Consider the following 18,178-nt stretch of genomic DNA (forward strand, 5'->3'; position numbering starts at 1 on the left):
CTGGATTGTCCTTCTTTCCCTTTTTAAAGATGGGCTCAGCATTTGCCTTTTTCCAATCACCCAGGATCTCTCCTGATCTCCATGAGTCTTCAAAGATAATGGTCAAAGGCTTGGCAATGACATCTGCCAATTTCCTCAGTAACCTAGGGTCCATTAAATTCAGATCCATGGATTTGTGTACATCTTGTTTTTCTAAGTAACTCTTAGCTCATTCCTCCCCTACTGAGGGCTGCCCTTCACCTTCCCATACTTCATTGTCTAGCACCATAGTGTGGGAGCTCTCCTTGCCTATGAAGACTGAGGCAAAAAAGTACTTCAGCTTTTCTTACATCATCTGTCAGTAGGTTACCTCTCTCATCCAGTAACAGCCCTACACCTTCCCTGATAACCCTCTTATTGTTAACATGCCTGTAGAAACCCTTCTTGTTACCCTTAACATCCCTTGCCAGCTGCAGTTCCAATTGCGCTTTCACTTTCTTGATTACTGCCCGGCATTCTCCAGCCATATATTTATACTTCTTCTTAGTTAACTGTCCTTGTTACCTCTTCTTGGTTCCTCCATCTCGCTTCTAGCTGCAGCATTGTTATTATTATTACAGTAGATGGCCTATTTTACAAACCAGCCGGAGAATCAGGAGTTCAGATGTGCAAAAAATTCAGAAACCAGAAGGCTTTGGAGCTCACTGTCGGTCCCTGCTGTCTGAGGCACTGCCTGGCTTTCTTCTTGTCCTTCGAACCGCTGCAAAGCACTTTCAGGGCACAGGCAGATGTCTAGTTTTTGTGCCTCAGGGTCACTTTCGTTAGGTGATTTTTCTCCCCAGCAGGAGGAACAGTTTGTGTGGTTGGTTGTTCAGACGATGGGTGTGCTTAAAATCAAGGTTTGATTGTATTTAGTGTGTGTGTCTCACAGAAGCCCCAGCCACAGACCAGGACCCAGGGCAGTGTCCACACTCCAGCAATTTTTCAAAAGAAGTTCTTCTGGCAGATCTCTTCCAAAAAAACTTCTTTCAAAAGAGCATGTCCACACACCAAAAAATGGATCAAAAGGTCGATCTGCACTTTCGATAGAGAGCATCCACACAGCCCTCGCTCTTTCAAAAGAACGGGCCAGCGATCAAAAAATCCAGTGCCATGAGGACTGCTCTTTTGAAAAGAGGGCCTGCAGAATAGCTACACAAGCTTTTTTTTTTTGAAAGAAGATTTTGATCCAGGAGTGGAAGAGGGCTTCCGGAAGAAAAGCCACGTTCTTTCCATTTCAGACCAAAAGCGCAGGTATTTTGTGGGTAGGCACGCCGTGTGTTCTTTTGCAAAAGGGCCAGATTTTCCAAAAGAACTTGCAAGTGTAGATGCAACTACAGTGCTAGAAGCTGGATGGATATACAATTGGTTCTTTTTCCTGAGACTTAATTTTGCATCTCTCCCTCCCTGTGGGTGCTAGCCTCAAACATCACAAACTCATGAGTCTGCCTCCATCCCCAAACGCACGAGACTGGCTTTAAAATTCAGTGAATTTTAAAACTGATTTCTGAGCTTTCCAGACTGGCATATTATCTAGCTGGTCGCTGTGATCACAATGGCTAGAAACTTGCTTTTCGAAACCTGAGAAATCCCAGAGCTCTAGGAGCTGGGGTGTTAAGAAAAGCATCCCGGATTGTAAGAGTTGGCTGTACTGAAGGGGTTGCTCAGGGGTTTACTCAAAGTATTCGAGCTGTTTTCCTCCACACTGTTATGGAGTCAAATGAGACAACCCACTCCCAGCCTGCAGTAGGGTAAGCGTGAGTGATTCCTTTACTAAATCTCCTCTCTGCCTTGCTGCATTCCTGCCCTGTTGGCTCAATCTTCAGTATTTATCCATTCCTCTTACTAAAGACGGTCTTCTATGGCCAGCTTGCTCATGGAAAGTGCTCTGTTGGTGGTCAGGATAAGCTGAGGTGGCCAACAAGTTAGGAATTAAAAGCCAAGGATAGTGTGCAAAGAGCCATGTATTATCTATCTATCTACCTATCCATGATGATGATGATTAATGATAGACAGACAGATAGTTGGCTCAGTGCCCTCCTTCTCCCCCAGGGTCAGGCACCCCCAGCCTACCCTATTGTAACCCAATTCCCATCCTCTCACCCAGAGCCTGGCACCCCCAGGCCTCTGTTCTATCCTAGTGCCCTCCCCTTCCTCCAGAGCAGGGCACCCCAAGTCCCCAGCTCAAACTCGGTGCTGGCGACTCACTGGAGCTACCACCTCCACATGCTTCTCCCACCAAGCGCTGGGGTGCGTGTGCAGAGCAGTGGACTGAGGTCCCGGCGCTCAGCTCTGAGTAGGAGCCGCACTTAATTGCTCGACAAGCCACACCTGGCTCAGGAGCCACAGATTGGTCACCCTGGTGTAAGCACTAGAAAGATGTCTCAAAGGCCAACATGAAGCCATGCGGCGTATCTCCCAGTGATCTGGAAATTCTAGCTCAGGACGGACTGCCCTGGCAGCAAGCCATGGTATGGACTATCACATGCTTTGAGGGTCAGCATCTCCGGACACTACAGGAGAAGAGTGGGATCCGAGAAGCACGTACCACGCCCACAGTTGGTGCATTTTTATGTGATGTCTGTAATCAGCTCTGTCAAATCAGCTCTGTCGATCAGGGATTGGTTCTCTGCTCATCAGCGGCGTCATAGAAGATGAGGGCAGTTAACAGGCAGCTCGGTCAGACCACACAGTACCTGAGAGCCTCCCGGTCTCTCACACCTCCAGCCGCACTCGCTCCTGCAAGGCAGAGCAGTGTGGGTATCGCCATTGCATACACGGGGAAACTGAGGCACAGAGCCGCTGCATGATTTGCCCCAGGTCATGCAGGAAGAGGAACCCCGCCGTAGTCGTGCCCTAACCAACTGTCCTTTCTCTCCCTGGACAGTCCTACCTGACCTGTCCTGCGGGGATAGAGGTGATAACAGTTGGCCCTATCAGAATGGAAACTATCTCGCTGCAAAAGTGAGCAGTCAGTGCTTCTCAGCCTCCCAGTGCCAGCTAGCAAGAGCGCCCCTTTGCCGCCCCACCTCCACGCTGCTTAGCCTTCAGAGGGGTAATATCCATGCTTCAGCCAGGCCTGTCGTTCTGACTCCCAGGGAGCCTTCGGACTGATTGGTCTCTCAGTCCTGAGCCACCTCATATTAATGGACAGTCAAGGGAGGCCCTGACACAGGGCAGGCGTCCCCTGTAACGTGCTGCTAGTACAGCTGAAGCAGCAAGCAGGTTGCAGCAGTGCAGCGCAGGGGAGCTGAGTGCGCTGGGGGGAGAATGTGGCTAATGAATATGCTGTGCTTGATTATGTGGAACGCAGTAGCACCTGGCAGCTCCAGCCCTGGATCAGGCCCCATGGGATAGGTGCTGAACAAACAGCAGAAGAAGGGGGCTCTGCCCCCACAGAGCCTGCTGTCTATGGATGTAGCCAGCTGGCCAGGGTGTACCAAGCGCCCACCCCCGGGCTCAGCTGAGCGTGCTGGTCCCCAGCCCAGGGCCCAGGCTGCCCAGCTTCGTCCTGGGTGTGACTGCAGCGGCGGAGCAGGTCTGGGTCAAGCAGGGATTGCAGCTTGGAAGGGCTGGGAGCTCCAGCAAGAGCTGACCTCCAAGGGGAAGTTGGAAGAGTCCAAACCTGAAGCCTGGGAGGTTTTGCAAGAGCTGCTCTGAGCTGGGGCTCTGGGCTCCTAGTTCTGTGCTGGGAACTGGGCCCCTGTGGTGCAAAATGGGCACCTTAGAGCCCCAGCTGAACTCCCCATGTGCTCCCCCTCCCTCCCTCTGGCTCTCGTGTGTCCTCGTCTTCCTCCGCCCCCATCCTGCACAGTCTCTTCCTTTGATTCCTTGTCTCTCTCCCTTTCGCTCTTCTCCATCTCGCTCTTCTCCTCTCCTGGTTTCTCCTCTTATTTCCTGTCTCGCTTTACACACCACCTCCTGGGCCCTGTTCTCTCCGCCCTGGCAAAATATAGTAACCCATCCGGCCTAGGATGGGGGCTCGGGGGGAAGGAGAAAGGTTTATGGGTGCATCTGGTTGCATTTAATTTGTTTACCAAGAGCTCCTCTAGGCTGAGTTGTTTGACCCCTCCTGGCTTTGAAGCTCGAACGAGTCTGAGCCCTGGCCTGGGATCTAAGCACACCAGCCCTCCCTGTGCTGCTGACTCCCAGGGAGGGACTCTCCCATTTGCTTGGATGCAGGTGCTTGGGGCCCGCACCAGCGATCAGCTGAAAGGCTGGAGGAGGACAGGGTGGAACAGGCTCAGTCCAGCCCAGGGACCCCACGCTGGGAAGTGGGTGGCCCAAGGTGCCTGTGACTCCTGCTCTGCTGGTGATCTGGCAAGACCAAGGTGACCTTCCCCTTGGCCTCTGTGTGTGGGGTATGCTATGGAGCTCCCTGCTGCAATGTGAAGCTGTCCTTCCCAAAGGGGAAGAGCCAAGTGCAAAGACACCCCTGGGGATGCCGCAGGGACACAGCATCCCCTGCTCCCAAACAGGGATGAACTGAGCCTTGTTACAAAAGAGACAGGTGAAGGGGCCCGCAGATGCTAAATCCCACTGAGCTCAGGGGGTTTGGAGGTGGGGTCATTTCTCATCCAGTTCAGGGCGAGATCGGGGGAAGTCCTGGGATTTTGTTCGGCGCTATCTCTGGTTCTGTGGGGACCCAAAGGGGGACAATTCCTGGAGCTGTACTGCAGTGGGGGATATCCCCTACCACTCCCTTCAGGTAGAGGCTATCAGGCACGGAGACCGGAGGCAGAACTGGACAAAGCAACTTCCTTGGGTGCAGAGCTGGGGCATTGTCCCCACTGGGGTTTCTGTGGGGCAGACGAATAGGCCCAAGATAGTTGCTGGCAACAAGCCCAGGGCTGTTGTTACTTTCCAGAAGGACAGAATAATAGAATCATAGAATCACAGCGCTGGAAGGGACCTCAGGAGGTCGAGTCCAGCCCCCTGCCCCAAGGAGGATCAACCCCAGCTAAGTCGTCCCAGCCATGACTGTGTCGAGCCGGGACTTGAAAACCTCTAGAGATGGAGATTCCACCACCTCTCTAGGCAACGCATTCCAGTGCTTCACCTCCCTCCTGGGGAAGCAGTTTTTCCTAATATCCAACCTAGACCTCCCCCTCTGTAACTTCAGACCATTGCTCGTTGTTCTGCCATCTGTCAGCACTGAGAACAGTTTCTCCTCATCTCCTTTAGAGCTCCCCTTCAGAAAGCTTGACACAGGGGGCTGCACTAGATGACCTCCTGGGGTCCCTTCCAGCCCTATGATTCTGTGAAGTTGAAGGCTGCTATTAAAGGATTCTCTGCCTGGCCACTCTAGGCTTTACCAGCCAGCACAGGACACAGGAGAGAGCCTGGGACTTGCCTTTTGGCACCCGTATCATAGCAATGCTTTTGTCTGTCCACATGGGCTGCAGGGCAAGGGATGTTCATGATCATCTTGCTCAATGTGTCTCAACTTTTTTTAATAAAGTACTCCTTTTTAAAAAAAAAAAAAGTAAAAAGTACCCTCGGTACCTACAATGTTCACACACACAAAATGTTTTTCTACCATTGCAATATGTTTGTTGACTTCTGAAAACATGGCCTGAATATTATGGAGGAACCATTCTCAACCGTTCTGGATAAGTGTCGTCTTTCAGGAGTCTGATGGGAGCACATAAGACCAAAGTTTCATCTCACTTTTAAAAATTACTCACTTCCAAAATCAGACCTTAAAATAGAAAAGTGTTGCAACACACTAGTACTGTACTGGCAAATTGCTTACGCTCTCATGTTTACCACAACATTAGAAAATAAATGAATTAGAAGAAAAACATTGTACTTAAATCTGGGTGTGGAAAACACAGAGCTGTACAAACAAGTCAGTGTATGAAATTTGTTTGTACCAACTTCAACAGTGCTTTTTATGTAAACAAAAGAGCAGTCCAGTAGCACTTTAAAGACTAACAGAATGATTTATTAGATGATGAGCTTTCGTGGGACAGACCCACTTCTTCAGATCACAGCCATACCAGAAAAATAGTGCGCCTTAAATATCGAGTCTGTTCTGGTCTGGCTATGATCTGAAGAAGTGGGTCTGTCCCATGAAAGCTCATCACCTAATAAATCATTCTGTTAGTCTTTAAAGTGCTACTGGACTGCTTTTTGGTTTTGATAGTATATAGACTAGCCCGGCTTTCTCTCTTGCTTTTTACGTAGCCATTTGTAAAACTAGGTTAACAGCTAGAGGAGCTGACGTAGCCCCTGGAAGATGTTGGAGTACCCCCGGTTGAGAACCACTGATCTAGTCTGCTCTGCTGCACAGTGCAAGCCGCCGAACCTTGTCCCCCCTGGCCCACTTGTAAAAGAGCCCTAACCTCTGGCTGAGTCTCTGAAGTCTTCAAATCAAGGTCTCAAAGCTCCAAGTGGCAGAGAATCCACCGTTTACACCTGGGAACGTGGCGGAACAATGCTTGGCTAGCTACGCGAGCTACTCCTGGTTTAGGAGTTTGCCTTGCAGTCGCAGGGCTGTACTTTGCTCCATACACTGCATAGGGGAAGCTACAGATATTGGACATGAATGGTCAGAGGTGGAGTCTGTCCAGCATCTACAGCTGGAGTAAATTGGCACAACCCCACTGATGGCAGCCAGATTTACACCAGCTGAGGATCCAGCCCGCTGGTGGTGCAACTCGCTCCCCTTGTTAACAGACACACAAACAACAATCCTCATGAGCTCCGGGCCTGAGCTTCGCTAGATGAGCAGGAAAGGGAAGGCCCCACTGCAGGACGCATGCCAGCCAGCGTGCTCCCTGGAGACCTGCATCTCGGTGTGCGACGCCTCCAAGCTAAGCAGAGCTGGGGCCACTGTGCAGTGGGGTAAGAGAGGCCTGGCTTGAGAGAAGTGACGTTGATGACTCTCATCTGAGCCGTTCCTCGGCCAGTAGTGCAAGGGAAGCCATGCTATTGGAAGTGCCCTTTCCCACTGCAGAGTTTAACCCTTCCTCATTTTGCGGCACGCTGGGCAAGAGCAGAGGAGCCACCCAAATTAATCAGGGCACCTGTGATTCGTGTGCCCTGCAGCTTGACTTCAAGATGTTATTTTATTCATTCCTTCAACAGATGGGGTGTGTTGCTGTGGGCTGTCATACAAGTGCTGTGTTCCACCCCAGAAGCGAGCGATTTGTGCATCTCGTGCGCGGGACCTTATAGATGGGTGTCAGGCATGTTCAGTAGCCTGGCATAGCCCAGCGTTAGCTACGGAAACTAAAGACAGATTTCTGGCCCACCGTCTTCCTTGCGATTCTTAAAGCAGTTTCCACCTGCTGGCTTGAAGGCCTAATCCACCATGGCTTTTTGCTGAAGCCAGACATGGATCTGTATTTAATTGCAACCTGAAAAGCATCCGTCACGTGCCCTGAGATTAAATACTTTTAATTAAAATGGGAAGGACTCAATAGCTGGCTCTCCATTATGAAGACCATATTTCAGGGTGGGCTGTCAGTGTTCAGATGGCACTGAGTGAGTAGCCCTATGACCAGGCAATAGATCCTGGAGAAAGTTCTTTTTTCCCAGCCCCTCTTGGGGCCTTCTGACTGGCTGGGCTTTGAACTCCTGCTTTATGGCTCTTTTTATCTTGCCTGCCATTTCCCATCTTCTCCTCCGGAGTTTGCTGAAGACTAGTTGATTGCTAGGAGAGTCCAGCTCCGGGAGTCAGAGACTGCTTAGCGGCTGCTCTGATGTGTCCTCACGCCCTCCTTCTCCCAGAGCTGCTTTCTTGCGAATTGACTAAGCTGGAGGATCACATGCTGAGGGGTGGTTTGTTCCAAGGGCTGCATGAGATCAGGAAGGCTGCAGATCACCAGCACGTTCCAGGGAGGCTGCACAAGGCAGCCCCTGTGCCCCCGTTTTGAGCTGCCCCTAGCTCTTCCTGGCCACAGGTGCCCCAGCAGCTTTCTTGACTACTGCAGTGCTTGCCTAAGTGACAGGCAGCTCAGCCCTGCCTTGGAGCATCCACTGCGAATCCCCACAGCACCTCTAACGTCCCTCGGCTTTGACGCTGTAGTGACTCCTGCTGGTCTGAACCTCTGCCAAGCCCATGCTGCTCCTGGCACGAAATTGTGCTGGGAGTTTGAAACGTCCTGAAGGGACTCAGCTATCGTGCCAAATTTGTCCCACTCAGCAGCTCTGCTAGCTGGGCTCCCTGCTCACCCCTGGGATCATAGAATCCTAGGGCTGGAAGGGACCTCAGGAGGTCATCAAGTCCAGCACCCTGCCTAAAGCAGGATCAACCCCCACTAAGTCATCCCAGCCAGGACCTTGTCCAGTAGGGACTTAAAAACCTCAAGGGATGGAGAATCCACCACCTCTCTAGGCAACGCATTCCAGCGCTTCACCACTCTCCGGGTGAAATAGGTTTTCCTAATATCCAACCTAGACCTCTCCCTCTGTAACTTCAGACCATTGCTCCTTGTTCTGCCATCTGTCAGCACTGAGAACAGTTTCTCCCCATGTCCTTTAGAGCTCCCCTTCAGGAAGTTGAAGGCTGTTATTAAATCACCCCTCAGTCTTCACTTCTGGAAGCTAAACAAGCCCAAATCCCTCAGCCTCTCCTCATAGGTCATGTGCTCCAGACCCTTAGTCACTTTTGTTGCCCTCCACTGAACCTGCTCCAGCACATCCACATCCTTTTTACACTGGGGAGGGGGCAAACTGGACACAATATTCCAGATGCGGCCTCACCAGTGCTGAATAGAAGGGAACAACAGCCTCTGTACATATACTCAAAATGGTTCTCCTAACGTACCCTAATATGCCATTAGCTTTCTTGGCTACAAGGGCACACTGTTCATTCATATCGAGCCTTTCATCCACCATAACTGCTAGGTCCCTGTCCGTGTGCGTTGTCCCAAGGCTCCCCTAGTACAGAGTCCCAGACAGGACCTCCTTGACGTTGCTGACAGACGTGGTAGCCAAGACACAGGGTTTTTTAATCACACTGTTAATAACTATTCCAATTTGAAATGCGGATGTCACCTGGCCTCACAATGAGCCCACTGAGTACTCCCACCCTGCTTCAGAGACAGCGTAGCTGCCCTGTATAAAGTGAAACTTAGCTTCTTCCCAGCTTCATCGTTTGCTCTGCTAACCAGTAATGCACATAAACCTCAGCTTAAGCTCTCGCATCTTCCCTGTGGACCCTTCCTGGCTCTGACCCTTCTTCAGATCCTGGGGGAGAGATCAAGCCAAGCCTGTGTAACCCACGCACCTCGGTGGGAGTCACTGTCCCCTGGTGTAACACCAAGGCCACTTATCCAGAGAAAGAATGAGTCTCCTCTGCAGCCTTAGGTGGAGAAAAAGGGAACAGAACGCTTGGCTCAAGATTTAATCCCCTCACTCTTTTTGTGAAGGCAGAGAAAGATTTCGGTCCGTGTAGCTGGGCCCTCCAAGGCAAGCAGGTAGACAGCAGGTTTTTATCTTGGAAGGAAGGAGAATAAAAACCAATAAAATACTAGCTGGGGAATATCATTTTAATGAGTGGTTTAATACCACAACTAAATTTCTCTACTTTTAATAAAGTGAGATAAACAAGCCTCCATTCCAAATTCAGTTTCCTTTATTAATTAATGCAATCCCTCAATTTTTTTGGCTGGCGGGGGGGAGTCTCTCAGCTGTCTGTATCCCGGCAGTGGAAAAATAGGGGAGACAGAATCATAATAGCTAGGGGAAAAAAAAAACCCTCCCAACCCTCCCAGGCTCCCTTATCCCAGGTAAGGATGTTCATAGAATCATAGAATAATAGAGCTGGAAGAGACCTAAAAAAGCCATCAAGTCCAGCCCCCTGCCCTAGGCAGGACCAAACCCATCAGATCAGCCCAGCCAGGGCTTTGTCAAGGCGAGATGTAAACACCTCCGGGGTGGAGACTCCACTACTTCCCTGCGTAGACCATTCCAATGCTTCACCACCCTCCTAGTGAACAAGTTTTTCCTAATGTTCAACGTGGACCTTCCCAACCACAACGTGACTCCATTGTTCTGTGTTCTGCCATCCGTGACCACTGTGAACAGCCTCTCTCCAGCCTCTTTGCAACCTCCCTTCAGTAAGTTGAAGGCTGTTATCAAGTCCCCCCTCAGTCTTCTCTTCTGCAGACTAAAGGGTCTCAATTCTCTCAACCTTTCTTCATAGGTCACATGCTCCAGCCCCATAATTATTTTGGTCGCCCTCCGCTGGACCCTCTCCAGTGTACCCACATCCTTTCTATAACTGGGGGCCCAGAACTGGACACAGTACTCCAGATGTGGCCTCACCAAAGCCGAATGAAGAGGAATAATCACTTCTCTGAATCCACTGGCAACGCTCCTCTTGATGCAACCTAATATGCCATTAGCTTTCTTGGTTACAATGGCACACTGTTGACTCATGTCCATCTTCTCGTCCACTACAACTCCCAGGTCCTTTTCTGCAGAACTACTACCAAGCCAATCGGACCCCAGCCTGTAACAATACTTGGGATTCTTCCGGCCCAAGTGCAGGACTCTAAACTTGTCTTTATTGAACCTCATCAGATTTCTTTCAGCCCAGTCTTCCAATTTGTCTAACTCACTCTGGACCCTGTCCCTACCCGCCAGCGTATCTACCTCCCCCGCCAGCTTAGTGTCATCCGCAAACTTGCTGAGGGTGCAATCCAACCTCTCATCCACATCATCGATAAATATGTTGAACAGAACAGGACCCAGAACCAAACCTTGGGGCACTCCACTAGAAACCGACCTCCATCCCGACATCGAGCCGTTGATCACTACCCTCTAGGCCTGGCCTTCTAGCCAGCTTTCAGTCCACCTTACCATCCATTTATCCAATCCACATTCCTTTATCTTGCCAACAAGAATATTATGGGAGACTGTATCAAACGCTTTGCTAAAGTTGAGATAAAAAATCACATCCATTTATTTTCCCCTATCCACAGAGCCAGTTATCTCATTGTAGAAACTAATCAGATTGGTCAGGCATGACTTGCCCTGCATGAATCCATGCTGACTATTCCTGATCGCTCTCCCCTCCTCCAAGTGCCTCAAAATGACTTCCTTGAGGAGCCCCTCCTTGATTTTTCCAGGGACTGATGTAAGACCGACCGGCCTATAGTTCCCTGGCTCATCCTTCCCTTTTTTAAAGACGGGCACTACATTTGCCTTTTTCCAATCATCCGGGATCTCTCCCAATCTCCACAACTTTTCAAAGATAATGGCCAAGGGCTCGTCAACAACACACACCAACTCCCTCAGAACCTTCAGATGAATTAGGTCCAGGCCCATCGATTTATGTACATTTAGCTTTTTTAGATAGCTCCTAACCTGTTCTTTCCCCACCAAAGGCTGTCCACCTTCATCCCACAGTGCATCACTTATTGCATTAGTCCGGGAGCTGTCTTTGTCTGTGAAGACGGAGGCAAAGAAAGCGTTAAGTACTTCAGCTTTCCCTACATCATCTGTCACTGGGTTATCTCCCTCATCCAGTAGCGGCCCCACGCCCTCTCTGATCACCTTCTTCTTGCTAACATGCCTGTAGAAACTTTTCTTGTTATCTTTCACATTCCTCGTGAGTCGCAATTCCAGTTGCGCTTTCGCCTTCCTGATAACTGCCCTACATTCTCGAGCTATCCGATTATACCCCTCCCTGGACATCTGTCCCAGTTTCCACTTTTTGTGAGCTCCCTTTTTGTGCCTAAGTTTTCCAAGGGTTTCCCCAGTAAGCCAGTCTGGTCTCCTACCACATTCACTTCTCTTGCTGCGCATAGGGACGGTTTCTTTCTGCACCTTCAGTAGGGCTTCCTTAAAATACTGCCAGTTTTCCTGGACTCCTTTTCCCTTCATGGTGGCATCCCAGGGGAGTCTGCCCATCAGGTTCCTAAAGGAGTCAAAGTCTGCTTTTCTGAAGTCCAAGGTGTGTAATTTACTGCTGTCTTTCCTTCCTTTGGTCAGCAGTCTACCATCACTGCTTCCCAGGTTGTCACCCACCTCTACCTTCCCTATTAGTTCCTCCCTGTTTGTAAGCAGCAGGTTGAGCCGTGCACGACCTCTGGTCGGGTCCTTCAGCACTTGTACCAGGTGCTCCCCAACACTCTCCAGAAACTTCCCAGACTGCTTGTGAACCGCCGTATTGGTCTCCCAACAGACGTCACGATAATTAAAGTCCCCCCAAGGTAACGAGAGCCCGCAGTCTAGAAACTGCTCTCAGTTGTTCAAAAAAAGCCTCATCTACCTCATCATCCTGATTTGGCGGCCTGTAGCAGACACCAACCACCACATCTCCAGTGCTACCTACACCACTAAGCTTGACCCATAGATTCTCAACAGGCTTTTCTCCCCTATGTACTGGAGTTCTGAGCAGTGTTCTTCCTGAACAGTTTATACACTTTCATGGCAGCGCTCCAGTCATGCGAGTCATCCCACTAAGTCTCCATTATCCCAATCAAGTCATAGTTCTTGGACTGGGCCAGGGCTTCTAATTCCTCTTGCTTGTTACCCAGAACCAGGTGCTTGGAGTAGAGAATGCTGCAGCTAGCAGCAGTAGCCTTGCAAGCTAAGGGTCTGGTTGCAGGCTGCTGAAGTCTATAGTAGCCTTTCCAGGTCCTCCAGTGGGCTGGAGATCTGGGCTGGCATCTGCCATGCAGTGTGCTCCCAAACCTCTTCACGCAGCCCTAACTCAGCGTCCTGCCATCAATGGTCCTGCTGTTTTTTTTCTTTTTTCATCCATGAGCAGAATAAATGTTGTGATGCACCCCCAAGGCACGTGCACCACCAACAGAAACATGGTAATCAGTCATTGATGCTCTCCTGGGAGCCCCCCCACCAGCGCTCAGCCTGCCAGGACAGTTTGCTGAGGGTGACATGGCAGCCCTGCCGGTTACAGCAGCCCAAAGCCATTATGTGGCTAGTCAAAGAAGTCAGGAGAAAGAGCCTCCAAAACACTGCTGCCGGGGAGAGGGCAATAGCTTCAGTGATGAGAAATAGGGTGTTAAGACCAACCAAACCTGCAGGCCAGGGAGCACAGCATATATCTCCAGCAGGTGTGGCAGGCTGCTGTGCATCACAGAGCTCTGCCATTCCACCCCCACTGCTGAGACCCTGTTCGTCCACTTCTCCTGGGAAGCAGGCTATGCCACTAGCTTGCTGGGCAGTTGGCAGACTGGCACTCCAGGTAAGCAGCAGCAGTAGTTCAGAGTTTGCCCCCTGCTGCAAGATGCCCTGTGCCTGCTGGTTCCCAGCCCTCTGCAGCCTCTGACTCTGCGTCTTGCCCCCAATTTCTAATCTCTGGTTCCTCATGACCAGGATGTGATCCTAGGACCTGCTCTACTCACTGGCCACTGCTACCTGTTCCTTCTGAATTTTCCATCTGTAACACTGATGTATCCAGGTTGCTGGCACCAGGGATTGAACCTGTGCTCATAGGGGCTAAAGCCCTGTGCTCTAGTGCATGAGCTAAAGGCCAACTGGCTCTCAGACAACACTGTAGAGCAGAGACCTCACTGACCCTAGTATGAGGGCCCAGTGCCGCTGGGTACTACACATCCATGGGCAGAATAAATTTTGTTACACATGCTGAGGCATGTGCAGATGCGCACCACCAGTAGACACACATGCTGCCAGCTGTGAGTGGCTGTAGGTGCTTTGATAATCAGCTGAGCAGCACCTGACTCTCCTGAGCAACCATACAACTACTTGTCTTCCAGGGAATGCTGATGGCCACCGATAGTCCCTCTAATCTTTTCCTTCCATGCGCAGATTTTTTTTGAATTCTAGTGTGGAATAGTTTTATGTGCACCAAGGCCTATGTGAATGTGCACCACCAAGAGAAACAAAAGCCAGCTGTGGGCGCTTTGCTAATTCAGCTGGTGGCATTTGAATAGTTCCTGCGCTGCCTCACAAGCTCCCAGCCTACAGGGAATGCTGACTCCTGGTCTCTCATACCAGCTAACTTCCATCTCTGTTCCTTTCTCTTCTTCTAGATACTTGAGCATCTTACTGAGGCTCCTCAGGAAAACTCAGCAGCCATTGTTTCTACCTCAGCTTGCACCTTGTCTGTGCTAGGAGAAGGGTGTGTTGCTAAAGACAGGTGCAGTTCAGCAAGTGTTGGGCGTCTTTAACTCTGGACGTGCCCAAGGATAAGGAGTACTCAGCACCTCTTCAGAAACAGAAGCTAAATCTGGCTCTGCCTATGCTTTGTCCTTGGCTACCACTGAATTAGAGGTTGGCAACAATTTTAGCTTTAGTTTTTTTCAATGAAAAAGGTTTTTCACTGTCAAAACAGATGTTTCCCCAGGAAATGGCCCCTTTGACAAAGTTTGGGTTGTGGGACTGCAACCCTCCTTAAGCCCCCAAACTGCGCAGGGCTTTATTGCTTGGGTACTTTTTGGCAACTAAAAACTCTTGGCCAAAACCTGCTCAGCTGAATTGAGCATCATGCACAACGACTAAGTGGCTGAGTCATAATCCCAGCTGCCAAAACGTGAGAGCCTGAGACACTGGGCCTAAGGCTACTGTCCTGAAAGGGAAGCTCCCGAAGGGCCAGTTGCCCCCAGGTCACAATGACTCTAGGAGCAGCTGTAGTGACAATTCCACTTGCTTGACTCATTCGTGTCTGTGCAGCACCAAGCCAAGCCAGGGCTCCCAGCCAAATCACTCGCCATGCTAGAGGAACGAATGAGATGCCCATTGAAAACAGCTGCCTGTGCAGATCATAAGACCAGCCACATTGGGTCAGAGCAAAGATGTAGGCCAATATTCTGTCTTCTAACTGCAGCCAATGCTCCAAAGGGGATGAACAGAACCTGATTCATTCCCTGTCGCACATTCCCAGCTTCGGGCAAACAGAGGAGAGGGACACCACCCCTCCCCCTCCTAGTTAGCAGCCATCGATGGACCTAATAGCGAATAGCATATTGGGGTGCATTAGGAGGAGCATTTTGAGCAGATCTAGAGAAGCTCTTGTTCCTCTCTATTTGGCACTGGTGAGGTCACATTTGGAGTGTTGCATCAAGTTCTCGCCCCCCCACCCCCCAGCATAGAAAGGGTGTGCACGTGCCGGAGCCGGTTCGGTGGAGGACAACAAAAATTATGAAGGGGCTGGAGCACATGACCTATGAGGAGAGGCTGAGGGATTTGGGCTTGTTTAGTTTACAGAAGAGAAGACTGAGGGGGGATTTAATAGCAGCCTTCAACTTCCTGAAGGGGGCTCTAGAGAAGATGGGGAGAAACTGTTCTGAGTGGTAAATGGTAGAACAAGGAGCAATGGTCTGAAGTTACAGAGGGGGAGGGGGAAGGGGAGGGGGAGGTTGGATATTAGGAAAAACTCTTTCCCCAGGAGGGTGGTGAAGCACTGGAATGTGTTGCCTAGAGAGGTGGTGGAATCTCCATCCCTTGAGGTTTTTAAGTCCCGGCTTGACAAGGTCCTGGCTGGGATGACCTAGTTGGGATTGATCCTGCTTGAAGTAGGGGGTTGGACTACTGAGGTCCCTTCCAGCCATAGGGGGTCTATGAGTCTACGAACCAGAGAAAGGCGAAGTGAATGGCTGGGGAAACTAGCTGGGTGTGCACGGGGAAATGAACGGGGAGAGATATGCGCGCGGGGGTGTGGACTAGCCAGCCACAGGAATGGATGGGGCACATGAGGCCAGCTGTGTGTACCTGGGCAGGGACAGCTAGCGCAGCATGCAGCTCGGCTCTGGCCCCAGAAACAGGCAGGGAAGAAACCCAGCCACTCCAGCCCAGGCTCCCTGGCTGGGCGGAGGGGTGCGCTCGGGGTGGCAGGCGGGGACCGGTGACCCGCGCACCCCCTCCCCCGGGCGGTGAAGCCACTCGCTAGCCAGCTCTGCGGGCTGCTCCGGCTTGGCCGAGCTCGCCGCCTGTGTGAGCGGGGTTAGGCCACCCCCTGCTGGCCCCAGCGGGGAAGGGACCTCGGCCGACCAGCCGCACTCCGGACCCAGCAGCGCTCTGCAGGAAGCCCCAGCAAACTGGCTCCTTCGCTGTAAGGGCTCAGGTAGGTGCAGCCCAGCCGCATGAGGGCCTGGGGGGGAGGGTCTGGGATAGGGGGGCTCCTGGGCGGGCCGCTGCCCCGGCTTTGCAACCAGGGAGGCGCTGCGCAGAAGCGGAGAGTCTCGAACCCTGGTCGAAGGGGCTTAGGAGCCCAGGCGCCCGCTCCCCCTTTGCAGCGTCCAGGCAGCCCAGCTGGGGAACCACTTGGTCCGGCGCCCCCTACTGCCTGGCTGGCACACTGCGGCGCCCTCCGCACTCAGTCACCATGTCATGGCTCCTTCCCAACTCTAGCAAGATAAATGCAGAAGTGGGGGCCAGCAAAAGTACCTCCAAAACCTTATCTACCAGGTTTTGGTATAAACTTTTCCCCCAAAATCCTAAAAACCTTAGATTTTGGGGCTAAAATTCACTGCCACCACCCAAGTAATAATAAGGAAACCAGAGAGAGACTACTTGGGAAATTTTAGCCCCAAAAGTAAAAACCAGGACACAAACATTAACCAATACCAGGTTAATAAAAAGAAAAAGAAAGAAATTTTATTATTACAACAACATTTGTGTTGCAAGCCTTATGACTAGATGGAAGAGTTACAAAGTAAAACACATGGGGAGTCTTCACCATGGGCCGAGAACTTAGTTACAAGGAGAGTAAAAGAACATTTGTAAAAAGTGCAGATACATCAGATTCCACTTCCCAACCCATAAAACAATAAAGCCTAATGGATCTATTTAAACTTTACCCTACTTACAGAAGATTGGAGGGGGTGTTCTTGGAGAGAGATATTCAGTGTTTCACTCCCTCATGGCTGGAAAGAAGAAGAAGGAACAGAGAACAGTAACAGAGAGGAAGCCGTGCTAGGCTATACACTATCAAAACAAAAAGCAGTCAAGTAGACTTTAAAGACTAGCAAAATGGTTTATTAGGTGAGCTTTCGTGGGACAGACCCACTTCTTCAGACCATAGCCAGACCAGAACAGACTCAATATTGACTTAAATACTGAATATTTTAATATAATTTTTAATTTATATTTAATAAAAATATTAAATATTAATATGGTCTGAAGAAGTGGGTCTGTCCCACGAAAGCTCACCTAATAAACCATTTTGCTAGTCTTTAAAGTGCTACTTGACTGCTTTTTGTTTTGAACAGAGAACAGAAGAGGGAGGAGCCAAAATTTAATTCTCACCTACATTCCTATAGGCCAACCCCACCTGGCTGGCTTAGCAGGTTAACGCTTTTACTCCCAGGGTGCTGGCTAACCCTCATAATTATGACACACCACAGCGCCCCCTAGAGGAAAGCGGGGGCACCGCAGGTCCCCCCTAAAGCCCCTGCTGCCAGATGCCCCTTTGTGCCTCACTGTCCCTATCCCCCAACCTAGGGGAATCTGCAGGGCACAGCCACTGGTAGTCCACAGTCATTGCTTCCAGGCTATACAAGGCCCCTTTGAGAGAGACATGGAGGGAAGAGGCTGGTTGGAGAGCCCCCAGGTTGTGAGGAATGATATCCAAAATATAACTGCATACCCCTTTCACCGGTGTCATGGGGCGGGGATGCAGCCACCAGGGAAGCAGTGGGTGAGTGTGTTCTGCCCTGGTCATGAGGGTTCCCTCCATTTCACATGGCTGGGCTAGTCTCTTAGGCCTGATCTACGCTAGGGATCAAGGCCCATCCCAGATATGCAATTCTAGCCGTGCCATTAGTGTAGCCAGAAGCGATGTATCAGGCTCAGCTTTGTTCCCTGGTGTAGTGCAGGGATTTTTAGGCTCGCACTGACCTCACTTACTCACACATCAGTGTGGCATCCCAGGGTTGACAGCCACCCAGAGAGCTCCTTTTTGCTGTGCCTTCACACGTGCGGCAAAATCATGCTCTGGAAAATCGATTGTGGTGTGTTTGACACCCCACCCCCCAGTAAGTGCAGACATCCCCTGGTCTCTGCTATCTTCTAGACCAGGGGTCAGTGACCTTCCCGAGGGGCAAAATTGCCCTTTTGACCTCTACGTACATCCCGAATGCCAGTGACACTTTTTGAAGTCACTGATAGTTTTACTTACAACAGCTTCATTCATAAATAAAGATGCGGAGCTTTACCGTGTAGGAGGTGGTTGGGAGCATTAGCTGGTTTTTTGTTAACCCACAGGTGGCCTGGCTTT

Source organism: Carettochelys insculpta, chromosome 24 (genome assembly GCF_033958435.1).
Source record: "Carettochelys insculpta isolate YL-2023 chromosome 24, ASM3395843v1, whole genome shotgun sequence".
NCBI classification, from domain to species: Eukaryota; Metazoa; Chordata; order Testudines; family Carettochelyidae; genus Carettochelys; species Carettochelys insculpta.